Raw genomic sequence first — 6,003 nt, 5'->3', positions numbered from 1 at the left:
TCCTAAGCAGAGCTTCTGGCCCCTGGTAGAGGCTTTATATGGGTAAAAATGCTAACCACTAAGCTGACACAAGGCCTTCACAGTGCAGCTAAAGGATGCTGGTTCTTGCAGGACTCAGATATTGGCAGTTATTACTCTCCCAATTCAGAGTCTCACAGATTTTCATGAAAAGAGCTATGCTGCTCAGGGCTTTCCATAAGGGAAGCCTGTCCTGAGTGAGGCCCATCCCACAAAAGCTGCCTCTCAGCCCTGGGTAAAGGGCAGCAGGAGGATCGTGCATCACCCCTGCGTCTGCAGACTCATCTCTGATCACTGTGTCTTAGCTGCATTATGAACCAGTGCCCTAAGCCATGCCCGACCCACTCGACACCTGGATTATTGCAGCCACCTCCTCGCAGGGGTTGCTGTCACTCGTCTTCTCCTTGTCTTGCATCACTCTCCCTTCTGCTACCAGAGGGAATGTCTTAAACATGCTCAGGTCAAAAAGCTCTGGTGTGTAATGGTGTTATGCACGGTTATGACGATATCTCAGCCCAGGGTCACAGATAGAAGTGACCTCCCCAGGGAAAAACACTGGCCCATCGGAGGGGGATATGGAGTTGAGGGTGGTCGTTGTGGGGTCTCCGGCCTGGGATTCAAGCACAGACCCTTGTGTAGAATGATCCCTGGGAACGCCCACCTGACAATCTGGGAGTCAAAAGGGTTTGCTTAGGACATTCAGACCTGAAATGGGCCCTGAGCCAAAACTCCATCTAACGTGATGAATAGTACAATTATTATGATTTGATTTATCTGGAATTTTGGAGATGCCTTAGACCCCTGCCCTGGCAGCAATTTGCAGACAGGAAGAGGCCAAGGGTGACCACCAAGGAGCCCCATGGTAACCACCTTCCAGAATTCTGAGAGAATTCCAATGATTCTTCCAACAGCAGTGATGGATGTTGGGGAGCCTGTGGTCTGGACGTTTCAAACACTTGACCTGGAGCCTCTTGAAGCTCTTCAGGGACTTCCTGGGTGGTCCAGTGGCTAAGATTCCATGCGCCTAATGCAGTGGGCCTAGGTTCAATCCCTGGTGGGGGAACTAGATCCCACATGCTGCAACTAAGACCTGATGCAGGCAAACTTTAAATAAAATAAAACATGAGAAAAGGTTCTTCAGAAAATGTTCTCTCCTTCGCCTTCCTTCATCCCATCAGACAGTCCTGTGAGTATATGTAACTGACTTTTAATAAAATTACAGGTACAGACAAAAAAAAGAAAGCAAAACTAGTGCTATATTAATTATATTTTAGAAACTTATTTCCTCACCCAAGAGGCTAAATTATTATTCATTCTGTTGGCTTCTAATCTATTTGGCTTAAGAGCTTTTTTGATTGATGACAGATACGTGAACTAATTCATTATCTATTCATCCATTCACTCTGGTAGTCTTTATTCACTGTCCACAGAATGCTCGTCATGAATTGGGGCGATTTGATGCACACAAACGCTCCATGTTGTTCCTGATATTTTATGGAATATACTGTTCTACAGGGGAACTTTGCAATACATATGTGCTTTTTAACTCTTTAAATCAAGTATTCAGTCAGGATCATTTAAAAAGGAAGAAGCATGTATTTAGATTCAAACCAAAGGATATATTAACGTGTTAGAGAGGTGTGGTGCTTTGAAAATATGTCTGCAAATTGTTAAGTCCTTATGGAGAGGTAGCAGTGTGTATACCTTGCCTTTGAACCTGGCCCAACCTCAGTGACTAGCTGACCCACTGAATTCAGCAGAAATGGTACTACAAGACTTCTGAGACTGTGTGCAAAAAGCGGGGTGGTTTTCACCTGGTTCTCTGGAATAGTCAGGACCTCCCAGGTGGCTCAGTGGTAAAGAATCCACCTGTAATGCAGGAGACGTGGATTCAATCCCTGGGTTGGGAAAATCCCCTGGAGAAGGGAATGGCAACCCACTCCAGTATTCTTGCCTGGAGAATCCCATGGACAGAGGAGCCTGGCGGGCTATAGCCCATGGGGTCCCAAAGAGTAGGACATGACTTAGCAACTAAACAACAATAGATGAAACAGTCAAAGTGAAGCCCCAAGTCTCTGTGTAGTCTCTGCATAAGAAGAGAGGTTCTACCACTGAGAGGCTGCCATTCTGTGAGGAAGCCCAAGTTAGCCTGCGTGGAAAGACCATATCAGAGTCCCTAAGACAACAAGGACAGAGAGAGAAGGGGAGGGGGTGCATACAAGCCTGCACAGCCCCGTCCTCCAGCCCCACACTGCTCCAGCTCCAGTTACTGGCTAACGAAACCATGCAGCAGACACTATGGCATGTCAACCCTGAGAAGTCTTCCTGACCCTCAGAAACAGTGATTGACTATAAAATGATTATTGTTAATAGACACCGTTAAGTTTGGGACTGGCTTATTACACAGCAATAGACCAGTGATATGGAAGGAAATGTAAGATTTTCAATATTCATTTTTACTGCTCTCATAAGGAATAGTCCAGCCAACTTCCCTGGTGGCTCAGTGGTAAAGAATCTAGTTGACAAAGCAGAGGATGACAAGGGGTTTGATTCCCGGTTCTGGAAGATTCCACATGCTGAAGAACAACTAAGCCTGTTTGCCACAACTACTGAGCCTGTGCACTGGAGTCTTACTCCACAGCCAGAGAAGCCATTGCAATGAGAAGCCTGTTCACCACAAGCAGAGTAGCCCCTGCTTGCAGCAACCAAGAGATAGCCCGTGTGCAGCAACAAAGACCCAGTGCAGCCAAAATAAATGAATAAACAGTTTTTGATTTAAAAAAACTCCAGAAGGTATTTACTAACTGCAACATAACAAACCACCTTTTTCCTCTTACATTTGACTAATTATTTCTCTAAATAGTTAATGTTTTGTGTGCCCTTAAGTAATATCTCTATCATGCTTGACTCTCGGAGGATTATTCATAAGTAGAGACTCCAACTTGCTTACATTTAAAAAGAATACATTTGGATCAGTTCTAATGAGGTGGATGAAACTGGAGCCTACTATACAGAGTGAAGTAAGCCAGAAAGAAAAACACTATACAGTATACTAACGCATATATATGAAATTTAGAAAGATGGTAACGATAACCCTGTATGCCAGATAGCAAAAGAGACACAGATGTAAAAGACTCTGTGGGAGAGGGCGAGGGTGGGATGATTTGGGAGAATGGCATTGAAACATGTATATTATCGTATATGAAACGAATCTCCAGCCCAGGTTCGATGCATGATACAGGGTGCTCGGGGTTGGTGCACTGGGATGACCCAGAGGGATGGGATGGGGAGGGAGGTGGGAGGGGGGTTCAGGCTGGGGAACCCATGTACACCCGTGGCGGATTCATGTCAATGTATGATAAAACCAATACAATATTGTAAAGTAATTAGCCTCCAATTAAAATAAATAAATTTATATTTTAAAAAAAGATCCAAAAGAAAACCTTAATGGGTCCTTTCAAGGATGCATAATTTTCCAAAAATAAAAAATAAAATAAAAGGAGAGTTAAAGGAAGAAGCAGTAACCACAGGTTTAGCCAACGTGTAAACATCAGAATCCCTTTTGCTTATTTTTTTAAAAATAAATCATCAAAGAAACTGTAGGATGCTGAGCTTATTATCTATTCCTCCAGCAAACTGGGACCAGGTCAACCCTTGATGGTAAGAAAACAGTTTTCCTAAGTGGGTTAATGTGGCAGATAACATTCAGCAACATGCTCTTCAGGAGTTTGGGCTGGAGGGTGAGAAGGAAGGTACAGACAGCAAAGAAAAAAAAAAAGCAAATTCTATTCACGTATCACTGAAGCTATTGAAAGTCAAGGCTGATGGAAACACCAGGACAGGTTGAGAAGCTCCGTATAGACGGAAGAGCGCAGATGGAGACCACGCCTGGTGGCTTGGTGCCCTGGCATGGACCCTCTGCCTCTTTCTCCTCTGGATCCTGGATTTCATACCATGTTACATAACTCACCAAATCAGAGCTTTGTATTGCAGGAGCCTGCGATAGTTAAGAAGATAGAGCAATTGTTAGAGAAAAAGAATATGGAGAAAGGAGCCTTACATAGGGAGGAAAAGATTCCAGAAAAAAGGCATAGATGGTAAAGGCAATGAAACAAACCCAACTCTGTGGCTAGTTTCGACTGTACAGGACTATGAATGAATTCCCTGGAATACTTCTCGATGGAAATGTGGCATAAAATGGAGAGTGAAGCGATCTAGCAACACAGAATACAGAATTTCATAAGAAAGTAAAATCTGTGTATAGAATAAGAGCTGCAGGTATTCAAACAAGAAAGTCTGTGGGTAAAGGGGGAAAAGCATCTAAAAGATCACAAAGAGTAAAATCGAACCCGCATGCCTGTGGAGTAATTCAGGCTTACCCCTCAATGACTAAATGACATCCAAGAAGAAGCTAAGTCACAGTAATTCTTTCAGGACTGCATGTATCTATGCACAAACCAGGTATCACTTCTAGGAAATAGCTTTGGACCTAGGTGATCATATTCAGCACAAACTCAAAAAAATCATATGTTTGGTTATGTTGTTGTTGTTTAGTCACTGAGTCGTGTCCAACTCTTTTGCAACCCCATGGACTGTAGTCCACCAGGTTTCTCTGTCCTTGAGACTTTCCAGGCATGAATACTGGAGTGGGTTGCCACTTCCCTCTTCAGGGGATCATTCCAACCCAGGAGTCAAACCCATGTCTTCTGTGTCTCCTGAATTGGCAGGTGGATTCTTTACCACTGAGCCACCAAGGAAACCCCATATTTGGTTATACTTATCCCAAAAATCTTCTTGAAAAATGTAGAATAAAATTAATCAACACCCCACAGCAGCTGGTTAATGAGCTTTCAAAATAACTAATTTTTTTCTTACTTTTGTAGCGTCCTAGATCTTTCGTGTGTATTTAAACGTGTGTGTGTATAAACCCAGCCATTTGGGCACCAGGGACAGGTTTTGTGGAAGACAACTTTTCCCGGGATCAGGGGTGGGGGTGATGGTTCCGGGGTGATTCAAGCACATTACATTTATTGTGCACTTTATTTCTATCATTACTGCATCAGCTCCACCTCAGATCATCAGGCATCGGATCCTGGAGGTTGGGGACCCCTGATATAAAGGGAAAGAGAGAAGCGAGACCGTGACACAGAGCTGGTCCTGACACTAACCTGGCGGGGCAGACCTCCACAAAGTTCACGGTGGGGCTCTGAGGAAGCCTCGAGAACTTAGTGATCTCTGTGTCTTTGTACACTTATCATTCATTTCCAAACCTCTCTCCATAAACTATATTAACTTTGGAATCAGACCAGGGGGAAAAAAATGTCCTTGAAAAATACTCTGCTCCATTTATCAAACCAGCAAGGCTATTTCTCATTAATTGTTGTTTTAATATTAATTAAGAACATTTATATAACTTTGAAAAATCAAACTAAAATATATTATCTGTCATAGTATTTCACTGCCTCTGTCTCAGAGGTGTGTCTTCCTATTAATCTCCCCAGTGTATTTGCATATCTCTGTTTTAAATTCTCTCATAGAAAACCTTCCTGTGTACTAAGTAGGACATTGTCCTGACCCTGAAAAAAAAATGAACTCTTTAGATTCAAAATCCCTTCGGACAGAATTTAAACAATAGCTGAGAGTTTGTTGCCTGTTTGTTTTAACTCTCCCAAGAATAAGTCCTTGTGCCTCGGTCAAGTGACCAGTGTTCTTTTAATCATGTGTTTTAAAGGGGAAAAAAAAAATCACTCATGTCTTTTTCAGTCAGTTTGAACAAAGTGAGAAAAGAAATATGATCTGGAAGAGACAAACGAAAATGAGGAACTGAATATACGTCATTTCTTTTTTTTTTTCAGTTTTAGTTTTGAGTAACCCCTTATGGGTAAAACCTGACTGTTGTATGGGCTGGCTGTGCTGTGCCCTTACCCCTTCCCTGGGCACTGTCGCACCCGTGGGCATAGCTGCCAGCTTGGGGGGCGGGGGGAG

Source organism: Ovis aries, chromosome 9, assembly GCF_016772045.2.
Source record: "Ovis aries strain OAR_USU_Benz2616 breed Rambouillet chromosome 9, ARS-UI_Ramb_v3.0, whole genome shotgun sequence".
In the NCBI taxonomy this organism is placed as follows: Eukaryota; Metazoa; Chordata; class Mammalia; order Artiodactyla; family Bovidae; genus Ovis; species Ovis aries.
Note: the sequence above shows the minus strand (reverse complement) of the source record.